Source organism: Myotis nattereri, assembly GCF_964212035.1.
Source record: "Myotis nattereri genome assembly, chromosome: 8".
In the NCBI taxonomy this organism is placed as follows: domain Eukaryota; kingdom Metazoa; phylum Chordata; class Mammalia; order Chiroptera; family Vespertilionidae; genus Myotis; species Myotis nattereri.
In genome coordinates this window covers 7,430,480-7,442,486 of record NC_138083.1, presented here as the reverse complement: position 1 = coordinate 7,442,486, position 12,007 = coordinate 7,430,480, and the positions used below count along the sequence as shown (strand labels likewise).

The 12,007-nt window shown below is 51.8% G+C and overlaps 1 pseudogene across 1 annotated transcript; it reads left to right on the top strand.

Annotated features, from left to right (window-relative positions):
- Positions 1 to 9,244: 9,244 nt before the first annotated feature.
- Positions 9,245 to 11,444, top strand: LOC308523660 (pleckstrin homology domain-containing family G member 5-like; annotated as a pseudogene). Its single transcript has one exon. The product of its transcript is annotated as a pleckstrin homology domain-containing family G member 5-like (transcript).
- The last annotated feature ends 563 nt before the right edge of the window (positions 11,445 to 12,007 follow it).

Below are 12,007 nucleotides of genomic sequence, written 5' to 3'. Positions count from 1 at the left end.
TGCTACAGGTACCACTATTATCTATTATCCCTGTCTTACAGATGAGGAAACCGACACAGAAGGGGCTGAGGAATCTGCCCAAGATCACAGATCTAAGTGCTAGGGACAGAACTGAACCCAGGTGGTTGGACAGTGGAGCCCAGCTTTCTGACCACATGTCCCGCAGTTCAACACAATAATTGAGGCGGAACACACACCGGACACAGCAGTCCATAAACTGTAGCACTTAATCATTATTTGTGTCCCGCATGGTATACCACACACATCATGGGACACCCCTAATTAATATTTAATAAATAAATGTATGCAACTGGTCAAATACTGGCTGAGTTCCTACAATGCCCAGGGTGCTATACCAGACACTGGGAACGAAGCAGCCAAAAGAACTGCAAGGCGTCTGTCCTCCTGGTGCTTCCAGGGAGGGGACAGGCAGCAAGCTGAGGGTCAGATACAGCAGCGGATATAATATTAGAGGGTGATATAAAGAAAAAGAAAGTTGCCCAAAGCAAGAGAGATGAACAAGAGCTGAAATGATTTATAGTTTGTTTTAAAATGTGGAATTTTTAGAATGGGAGGGGCAGTGAGAAAAGTCCCAAAGGGAATATATTTGTACCTTTCTTACACGTTGGTCCTATTAAATAGCAGCAGTAAAAGTTGCAATAGGGGTTCTGAAATGGCAATAGGGAGATGGTTGATGAGGATAGTCCAGGGGGTAGGGACATTCTACCACACCCCTCACACTGGCTTCCAGAGCCTAAGGCACAGTGTGAAGACAGGAACCAGGCCCCCAGCAGAGACTGTCCCACACGCACCTGACCTGCCCCTTTAGCGGACCTGGGAGGAGGCCTCTTGAAGCCTACTCTTGGGTGAGTGGCAAAAAGATCAGCACAACTCTAAAACCCAGTGTCATTCATCTGCGACCAGCACGTAAGAATCTATAACCCCAAGATGGAATATTCAATCGGGTCGAAATGGAGATGCTGTCCCCCCAGTTGCAGCCACTGGACACAAAGTGAGAAGCCAATTGAGACAGGAATTTACAAGCACATGACAATATGGACAGCTTCCCTGGTTGCAAATAATGGGAAGGAGGGTGGGTATTTCAGAGTTGCAGATAACTGGGTGAGAAGGACAAGAAGACAGATCTGTGTGCAATCATCTCCTGACACTGAGTCAGGCGCACGAGCCGTGTCCTGCCGGGGGCGTGATGTGCAGGCTGACGGAACTCAGCTGCGGCCTCCCAGCTTCTCTCCCTTCTCTGAAGCCCCCGGGGAGCTCGGTGGTGACTTCATTAGTGTCCAGTTCTAGCACTCCGAGGGAATCGGCTGCAGTGTCCAGGTTGAGGTTGGCCAAGGAAATCTGAAGAGAGAGCCAGCGATCGCATTTACAAGCAAACAGAACAGCAATTTCTGGCCCAGGGTTTCCCACAGTCTGTGGAATTCTGTTATGTAGGGCGATGGCCAAGCAGGATAGCAAAGGCCAGCAGGACCACCTCCACCTGACCAGCACCTCGCCTGTGGGCTGGCCGGATGAGAAGACCCCCACAGAGGGCAGGGGCTACACCATGTGAAGTCCCAGCAATGGAGGGCTTGCACTGACGTGGGCCTCTGAGGAAGGGGGAGTGACAGAAATGTGGAAGGGAAGCCCAAAGTTATAAAAATTATCAAAACTCCCCCAATCAACTCAGATTTGGTAGGCAAACAACAGGCCCCCAAGCCAGGGAACCAAAGAAGTGTCAGCTGTCATGACCGAGACCCTGATGATCACACCTGTCCTTGGCCTCAGCAGCTGGCGCGTGGCTGGCCTGGCCATCCCCAGAAGAAATCCATCCTGACAAGTACTTTCTCATTTTAGTTGTGAGGCATCTGAGCCAGGGGTGTTGGCTCTTCCCTGCCTTCCTGGGGAGCGAATCAGGACCAACCATGACAGAGGGAGAAGAGACAACATAAGGGCCCTGAGCCAGGATCACCAGGGGCAGAGGGTAGCATCACTCTGCAGGGTTTGCTGATCAAACCTAAGTGCTTCCAGCTGGGACGTGCAATGGTAGGTAGGGTTCCTGTCCCAGGAGCAGTGGTCTTGAGCAGGGGAGAAGGCCTGCAGCTTGGGAGACAGGCCTGCATCCAAGTCCCAAGTCCACCACTTTCTTGCTGGGGAACCTGGGGAAGTTCTGTAACCTCTTGAACCTGTTTCCTGCTACATAAAATGGAGATAATAAAAGCCCCAACCTCCAATGACCTTTACGAGGACTCGGAGACAGCAGGCACCAAATACCAACCAGAACCTCAGATGGAGTATGTGCTCGGCGAGCGCCTCTCATTACCGAGAGCCTTACTGCAGTTGCTGTGTTGAAGAGCTTCCATGTTCTAGGAGTCAGAGGGCAGACATTTATCAAGTGCTTGTAGGTACTAGGTTCTGTGCCAAGGGCTTTACATTGTTATAGTATTTAATTCTCACAGCAAACCTATGAAACAGGGACTACTATTGCGTCAGAAAACATATGTCTGATAACAGATCACAGGGCAGTCAATTAAAAGTGGATTGAACCATGAGGAAAGTGGCTTTTTCTACCCAAATGTCTACTAGTAGGCAGTCCCCATTGGGATCAGTGTCCCTGTGACCTCTTCAAGGACCCAGGCCCTTTCCATCTTCTTGCTTCCCAGCTGCTGCAGGCCAGCCTGTCCCCGCATGGTCACAGACACTGCTGCAGCTCCAGGTGTCCTGCAGATGTGATATCCTTGTGGGCAGTGTGCACTCCTGTCCTGCTCTCTTCGTTAGGGAGGGATGCCTTTTCCTTAAGCTGATGGCACAAAGGCCCGCAGGTGTCACCTACCAGGACTGAGGCATAAGCCCTCCACTGAGCCCCACAGTTCCCTAGAAAGGAGCTAGCTGGAGGGTTCATCTTCCATGGTGGGAGTTGGGCTTTGCCAGCAAGGAGAACTGGGGGAGGGAGGCAGTCGATAGCACCTTCTAAAATGCTAACCCATCCTTTACAAGGAACAAATGAAGGCACAGAAAAAGGAAGAATATACCAACATCATAGGTGGCAGGCCTGGAGTGACTCCAGACCCACAGCCTGCCTCCCTACCATTTATTTTCCTGAATTTACCTTGTGTGGACAACATGCTAATGAGTTAACTGAGAAGGTCTGAATTGATGGTAGTGTTTCTTAACGAAACACACTTGCTCAATAGAAAAGCAGGCACTGGTGAATAAACCTGAGTCCTGGGACCCGGCAGGGATGCTAAATGGTAATGAAATAATTCAGTTCAAGAGGTTGCCCAGCCTCCAGCACCACCTCTACAGGCAGGATTAACAAAACAGTCCCAGAGCAGGTGTGCATGGTTTTCAAGGTCGTTAGAAGAAAACAGTGCATGGGATAGAGAAAATACTGCTTCATTTGCTGCTACCTCCACACAGGGACTATGGGACAACTCCTACTTATGCAACTTTTGGCTGACAAAATGTGAATGTAAGTGATAGGTGGCACTTATGAGTGTAGCCACTGCCACTAAGTAATTCACCACATCCCTTCCTACGGCCACTGCCACTGCAACCATGAGAACACAGATAGAGATGGAGCCTCGGTCAGCCTGGGCCTCTGAGTGACCATCAGAGCCTCCCATTGATGGCATTATGTGTGTAGCATGAGGGAGAGAGAAATGAACCTTCGTTGTGCCCAGACATGGAGAGCTGGGGCTGTTTGTTACTGCAGCATAATTGAGCCTGACACCAAAGTCCTTTGTCTCAGAAGGAAATGGGGGAGCAAGCCACAGGACGATGTGTGGGAAGAGTATGCAGGCAGAGAAAATAAATGGTGCAAAGACCCTGGGCAGGTGTATTTCAGCAACAGCAAGAAGGCCGAGTGGCTGGAGCAGCTCCCCCAGCAGGAGGGTATCAGGAGATGGAGTTAGAGGTGTTTGCTGGAGGGAAGAGGGATACTTATAATGTCCTTGCAGGCCATTGTAAGGACAAGCACAATGATTATAAGTGTGTGGGGAGGGGATGGTCCCAAAGCAACCAGCACATCTGTCCTCCCTCCCATTCCTGTGTCTAATACTGCCTTTAAAAAGTACCAAGGAGAAGGTGCAGCCAGGGTGCCCACCCCCCCCTCCACACGGGCAAGGGGCTGAGCATCCTGTTCAACCCTCCCCCACCCCAGGGTGCTCCTCCTCCCTGGCTAGGGACCTTCCAGCTGGCCTCAAGTTTGGCTGCAGGTCGTTTGTTTGGGCCTTGGAGAGACTTTGCAAGCTGCTCTTGTCGGTGTCTGTCTGTTTATGAAGATGACTCTTGCATGAGCCTCCCAGGACTGTTCTGCTGATGCAAGCATCTGTTCAGCTGAGTCTCTCTATTTATTTCTCCAGTAAACAACCAGGGAAGAGGCAGTGTTCTGTGGTATTTCCACAACTCCCACTGCCAGCGCCAAGATCTAATAGGATGCAGAGACGATGAGGGCAACATGAGGGCCTGATGGTCTGAGCAGAAGAGTGTCAGGCTCTGGAATCTCCAGGCAGAGGCTGTATCTTTGCTGCAGGCACCCATGGCACCCATAGTACCCATTTGCCCCACCAGCATCTGTTCCCTCTTTTGCTGCTCACAGCACCCTAGTGACCCCCTAATGAGCCCCAAAGGACCATCCCTCCCTTTTCTCAGTCCAGGGAATTTCAAGGTAGGCCTGAAGCCCCCTGCTTCCAGCCCCCACCCTGCACCCACAGCCAGGAACAGGTCCATTGCTGAGCCCTGACCACTGAATTTCCTCTCCTCCCTCTGGCCTTTACAATTGGCTCAGCAGCAGTCATATGATCCAAGGTGGACCAATGTGGGTCAACCCATGACTTTGAGGGGAACTTTTAGAAAAAGTGAGGTCTCCCTGTTCATACTGCTAAGATGGCAGGATGTGAGCTCACACTGTTGGTGATCATCTTAGCCACCATCTGGGGGGAGCTGCCTGAGAATGAAACAACACAAAAGAAAGCAAAGTGGATGGATAGAAAGATACAGATTTCTGAAAGTAATAATTGAGCTCCTAGATCCAGCCAAGCCTGAAGTCCATGGATTTGGGAATCAAATAGTTTCTGAGGTTTCCTACCACTCACAATCAACAGGGTTCTAACGAATTCACATGCACACATCAGTAGATCAATAGGAGGAAGTGGGGTGTGGTGGCAGAATGAACACTGGGCAGGATGGAGAACGAGAGAAGGCAAGTGTGTGAGCAGAGGGCAAGAAGGTCTGAGAGTCACATGCTTATGATGGTTTTGTGTCCCTCTCCATAAATGCCAAGTCTTCCCCACAGCCTACATGGCCTGTAGGATCTGGCTCATTACCTCTTAGGCCTCATTTGCACTTTTTCCCTCTTTCATCCTCTGTTCTAGCCACATGGCCTCTGTATCAATAAATTATTCAATGTAGCAGTTAAGAATGGCGCCTATTTATTAGCTCACAGTTCTGTAGGTTGGAAGTCCAGCACAGCATGGCTGTATCTTAGGCTGGAATCAAGGTGTTAGCCAGCTGTGCTTTTATCTGGAGCTGAGGGCTCTCTTCTGAGCTCATTTCTGTATTGGTTAGAATTCAGTTCCTTGTGGTTATAGGACTGTAGTCCCCATTTCCTTGGTGGCTTTCAGCCCAACAGGTGGTGGGGGCCGGGGGGGAAGCATCTCTCAGCTCCTCCAGGCCACTTTGTCACATGGCTCCCTTTGTTATCTCTATCCAGCAATGGCACATCAAATATTTCTCATGATTCCAACCAGAGAGAACTCCCTGATCTTAAAAGGCTCACCTAATTAGGTTAGGCACACCTGCCTCTTTTTTGCATCTTAAGGTTAACGGACTGGGGACTTGAATTACAAATTCAGAGTCCCTTTACAGAAGCACCTAGATTCATAACTGGGAATAACCAAAGAGTGAGGATTTGGGGGGTCAGCTTTAGAATTCTGCTCACCGCAGCTTCCTTGTTCCACAAACATTCCAATCAGGCTCCCCCTCAAAGCCTTGTACATGCTGTTCTCTCCTCCAAGAAAGCTCTGGCTGCAAGTGGCCTCTTGAATCACCCCCTCGCTTCATTTAGGTCTCCTTACAAATGCCCTGTCCTTGAGTAGCCTCCACTGACCATCCAACAGAAACATCGCCCCCATCGCTGTCCAGCCCCTTAACCTGCTTTATTTTTCTTCATAGTGTTTATGTGTGATTACAGATTAAATAAAGACTGTCTCCCCCACTGGACTATAAGCCCCAGGGACAGGGACTTTATTTTGTTTGTAGAGCCTAGCATAGAGTAGATGTTCAATAAATATTTGTTGAATGAAAGGATGAACATGTTTCTTAAATTTCTTAATGGTCTTAAACAGTCACCCTGAGGTCTTTCTCATGTTTATCTGCCAGCCCCAGGCTCCATGGGAGGCAGAGTAAAGCTAAGACTGAGAGCTCACGCATGGAGCCAGATGGCCCAAGTTCATATCCAATGGGCCCACCCCTTTACCTCTCAAAGCCAGATTCTTCATCTGTAGCACAGGGAGAATATTAGGACTATCTCAAAGGGTGTCTGTTTGAACTAAATGAAATAATCCAGGTAAAGTGTCTGGCTCCCAAATCAGAACCATAAGATGACACCATTTTACACCCTCAGATAGGCAAAAAAGTAAAAAACACTGACATTATCAAGGGTTGGCAAGGTTGGGTGTGACAGGGACTTTCTTGGGAACACATATCACTGCAATCACTTTAGAGATTCCTTTGGCAAAGTCTAGCAAGGTGAAGATGTCCATGCCCTCTGTCCTACCGAGGAAACAAGTAAGGAATCTTCATCACAACACTGTTTGCAATTGGTCTACACACCTATCAATATATAATCCTTATATCAAAAGGGTATTACAACACAGACTCACAGATACAACCAGCAATAATACAGCATCAACTGACTGACTGCCATACACTTAAGGAAGAACTTTACAAAAATAATTTCACCTCATTTTTCTCCTCACCTTAGGAGTAAGAATGAAGGCTTGGCAATGTGCAAATTACTTACTCGAGATCACACAACTGGGGAGTGGCAAAGTTCTGACTTGCACTCTGGGCAGAGGATAGGGAAGGGAGAGTGGGGGAGATGAAAGAGGAAAAAAGGAAAATGACAGGGGAGACAAAATGACATCATCAACACATCTTAAAGAGTATTTTCTCCTGCAAAACACTAAACACAGAGCTACCACACATGACCCAGATTCATTACCAAGTACATACTCAAGGAATATAAAAACAAATATCCACGAAAAAAATCAGTATATGTATGTTCACAGCAGCATTATTCATGAAAGTGGAAACAACCTAATTATACATCAACTAATGAATGGATAAATAAAATGTGGTATATCCATACAGTAGACTATTACTTGACCATAAAAAGGAACTAAACATGGATACATATTACAATGTGGATGAACCTTGAAAACATGATGCTAAGTGAAAGAAGTCAGTCACAAAAGGTCACATGTCATATGATTTCATTGGCATTAATTGTCCACAATAGGAAATTCTATAAAGACAGAAAGCAGATCAGTGGTTGAAGGAGGCTGGGGTAAAGAGAGGATGAGACGTGACTGCTAACAGGTACAAGGTTTCTTCTTGGGGGACAAAAATGTTCTAAATTAAGATTGTGATAATGGTTGCACATCTTAGTGAATATAATAAAAACCACTGATTTGTATAATTTAAAAGGGTGAGTTTTGGACATGTGCATTATATCTCAATAAAGCTGTTTTTATTTATTTTTTAAAAATATTTTTACTGATTTCTAAGAGGAAGGGAGAGGGAAAGAGATAGAAACATCAATGATGAGAGAGAATCATTGATCAGCTGCCTCCTGCACATCCCCTACTGAGGATCAAACCCACAACCTGGGTATGTGCCCTGACCTGGAATCAAACCTGAGGCCCTTCAGTCAGCAGGCCGATACTCTATCCACTGAGCAAAACTGTCCAGGGTATTTTTATTTTTTAATAATTCTTTATTGTTGAAAGTATTACATATGTCCCCTTTTCCCCCCATTGGCCCCATCCAGCTCGCCCCCGCCCCTCGCCTGAGACCTTCACCACCCTGTTGTCTGTGTCCATGGGCCATACATATATGCATACAAGGACTTTGGTTTATAATATTCCACCCTCCCACACTCCCCCACCAAGATTCTGAACTCTGCTCCATGCTTCCATGTCTCTGGATCCACTCTGTTCATCAGTTTATTTTGTTACTCAGATTTCACATATGAGTGAGATCATGTGATACTTGTCTTTCTCTGACTTATTTCACTCAGCATGATACTCTCTAGGTCCCTCCATGCTCTCAAAGGATAAGAGATTCTTCATTCTTACTGCTGCAGAGCATTCCATGGTGTAAATCAAGCATGTCAAACTCACAGGCCATGGGTCACATGCAGCCTACAACCAGTATTTCTGCAGCCCAGCCAATATAACAGTATGTAAAACATGGCTTAATAAAAATCTCATAACTTAATTTTTACAATATCTGTTATACATCATCTAATCTAATAATAGACAAAAAGGATAATTGACTGTACCTTCGCTACGCCTCCCATTGGCTAATCAGCATGATATGCAAATTAACCGCCAACAAAGATGGCAGTTAATTTGCATGCGTAGGCTCCAAGCGGCGGAGCGAAGCCTAATGGCTCCCGGGCTCCCGGTGGAGCAGTGAAGCCTGATGGAAGCCCTGTGTGTTTATGCACCCTGGGGTGCAGAGGTCCCATCCTAGGCAGAGGCCAATGGCGAAACTTCCAACTCTGAGAAGTGGCCTGGGGGCTGGAGGGCAGCTCCTCTGACCACAGCGCTGGAGTCCCGCCACTCCACCAGGAGAGGAGCAGAGAAAGGCCGGAGCCTCCCTCAAGGTGACCCGAAACCCCCACCCACACCAGGCAGGCTGCTGGGCCTGTGCATGGAGGACTCACCTCCAAGCCCAGTCAGTGGCCCTGCTACAGCCATGGCACTCCTGGGTGCAGGCCCCAGCGGGCGCGGGGTGGCGGCGGGCGCGCCATGAGTCCTGGGCTCCTTGCCTGCCTCCCGCGGCTTCCTCCTGCTTCAGGGCCTCACCATCCGCTGCCTCCTCCTCCCCAGTGCCCAGAGCAGCGGACCCACCGAGGGCACTCCCCACTGGTCAAGGGGGTGAATGAAGTGGCGGGGACTCCCAGGTGAAGGGTCGCCCTGAGGAGGAGTCCCAACACCTCCACGCCCCGCTCCTGTTCAGCAACATCCCTGAGATGGCGCACCTGCACCCCGGGCTGTGGGGCAGCATGATGGCGCCAATGGTGGAGAAGGAGTGGCGCACGCGGGCGCTGCTGCAGCCCAGGACCTCCTCAAAGGCTTCAAGATGTTCGGCTCCCTCTTCAAGCCCTACATCCAGTACTGCATGGCGTGGCATGGGCCGAGAAGCACCAGCAGTGCCAGCGGCTGAAGCTGAGCGACATGCTCGCCAAGCCCCACCAGCGGCTCACCAAGTACCCGCTGCTGCTCAAGTCGGTGCTGAGGAAGACGGACAAGCCATGTGCCAAGGAGGCCGTCATCACCATGATCAGCTCAGTGGAGCGCTTCAACCACCATGTGAACGCGTGCATGATGCAGTGACAGGAGCAGCAGCAGCTGGCGGCCGTGGTGAGCCGCATCGACTCCTACGAGGTGGTGGAGGGTAGCAAGCTCCTGAAGGAATTACTGCACCTGGACCTGACTGCGCCCATCCCTGGAGCCTCCCTGGAGGAGATGCGTCAGCTGCTGTTGGAGGACAGCCTGAGGACGAAGGAGGGAAAGGACAGCAAGATGGATGTGTACTGCTTCCTCTTCACAGACCTGCTCTTAGTGACCAAGGCAGTGAAGAAGGCTGAGGGGACCAGGGTCATCAGGCCACCACTGCTGGTGGACAAGATCATGTGCCGGGAGCTGCGGGACCCTGGCTCCTTCCTCCTCATCTACCTGAACGAGTTCCACAGCGCCGTGGGGGCCTACACGTTCCAGGCCAGCGGGCAGGCTCTGTGCTGGGGCTGGGTGGACTCCATTTACAATGCCCAGAACCAGTTGCAGCATCTGCATGCGCAGGAGCATGCGGGCAGCCAGCAGCACCTGCAGAGCCTGGAGGAGGAGGAGGAGGAGCAGGAGGACGAGGAGGAAGATGAGGAGGAAGAGGAGGGTCAGGAGAGGAGCACTTCCGCTGCCAGCTCCCCCACCATCCTGCGCAAAAGCAGCAACAGCCTGGACTCCCAGCACTGTGCCTCGGACGGCTCCACAGAGACCCTGGCTATGGTGGTGCTGGATCCCGGGGAGACGCTCTCCTCTCCCGAGTTCGAGGGCGGCCCCTTCAGCACCCAGTCGGACGAGATGTCCCTCAGTACCACTGCCTCATCTGTCACACCGACCAGCGAATTGCTGGTCCTGGGCCCCGGGGACGGCTGCTCCTGCTCCATGGACTCCGCCTACGGCACCCTCTCCCCCACCTCCTTGCAAGACTTTGCGACCCCAGCCCCTGTGGTGGAGCCAGCGCCCGGGCCCCTAGATTTACCACAGGCCCCTTCACCCCCGCCCTCACCCCACCTCCGCCGCCGCAACCCCTGTCCAGCTGCTGCCCCGCCTGCCCCACCTGCTCAAGTCCAAATCTGAGGCCAGCCTCCTGCAGCTGCTGGCAGGGACCGCCACCCAGGGGGCGCCCCCAGCCCCCAGCCCCCAGCCGCAGCCTGTCGGAACTCTGCTTGGCTGCCACAGCCACCGGCACTAGGACTCGGGGCTCATGAAGCTGGGCCCTGCTGGAATTGCGGGGGCGCACCAAGCCCTGGCAGTGGCTCCCAGCCATCAGAGATGGAGGGCAGGACCACCTGCCTGGCTGGGGAGCCCGAAGGGCCCTCCAGGAGGAGCAGAGAGCTGCCCTCAGGGACCTCCCCCAGGGTCCGGCCTGAGCCGCCCCCCGGGATCTCTGCCCAGCACAGGAAGCTGATGCTGGCCCAGCTCTACCGCATCAGGACCACCCTGCTGCTTAACTCCCAGGCCCTGAGCACAGCATGGAGCCGCGCAGGCCTGGAGGGCGTGGGCGGGCGCACGTGCGCCTGGTGCAGCGTGATTTGCTGGGGAGCCACCCGCCTTCCCGGGCAGGCCTCAGGCCCGGCGCCCAACACGGAAGGGCCACCAGGCCCTGAAGGCTGCCCTGAAAGCCACACAAAGACAACCTGCTGCTGGAGGGCAGGCATGAGGTGCTCTGGGAAGATGCCGGAGGTAGGGAAGGAAGGTCATGGAAGGGAACAATTGCAAGCGGAGATCCCGAAGGTTCTGAAAGCAGAGGACCAGCTCCTTGCAGACCTGAACTCCGTGTGGGCCTCTTTTTCGGCCTGTGGAAGCGGTGCGGACACAGGAGGAGGTGATGGACCGGGGCTGTGCCCAGGGAAGACTCGGGTAAGCAACGTGTGAACAGGGCCAGGCGGAGCAGGCAGGCCCGTGCGATGCCCGCTAGAGCGCAGCCAGACCCCAAGGCGACCACCAAGCCAGGCCCCAAGGAGAAGCGAGCAGATGCCACTCCACTCGCTGGAGAAGACTATTGAGCAGAAAACTAAAGAAACTGATTTTACATCATTTCCCAGGTGGAGAACAGTTGGCATGTAAGCCCCTGGCCAGTGTCCAGCCTCTCCTGTCTATCTCACTCTTAGGTACCATGTTCTTTGTTCTCTCTTAACTGCAACTCATTTTTAAACTAGATTGCTTTTAAAAGAAGACTAAATAAAGTTTCCCTTAAGTTATTTAGGCGGTGCTGGGGCTGCTAGGGGCTTGATCGGAGACACAAACCCGCAGGCCCGGCACCCAGCAGCCCCGGCACAGCAGACCCAAACCCCGCCATCACGGAGCTGGGGATGCTGGGGGCAGAATCAGAGACACAAATCTGCAGGCTCGGCACCCAGCTGCCCAAGGCCCACCACCTCGGTGCTGGGGCTGCTGGGGGCCTGATAGAAGACACAAACACGCAGGGGGGGCCTGTA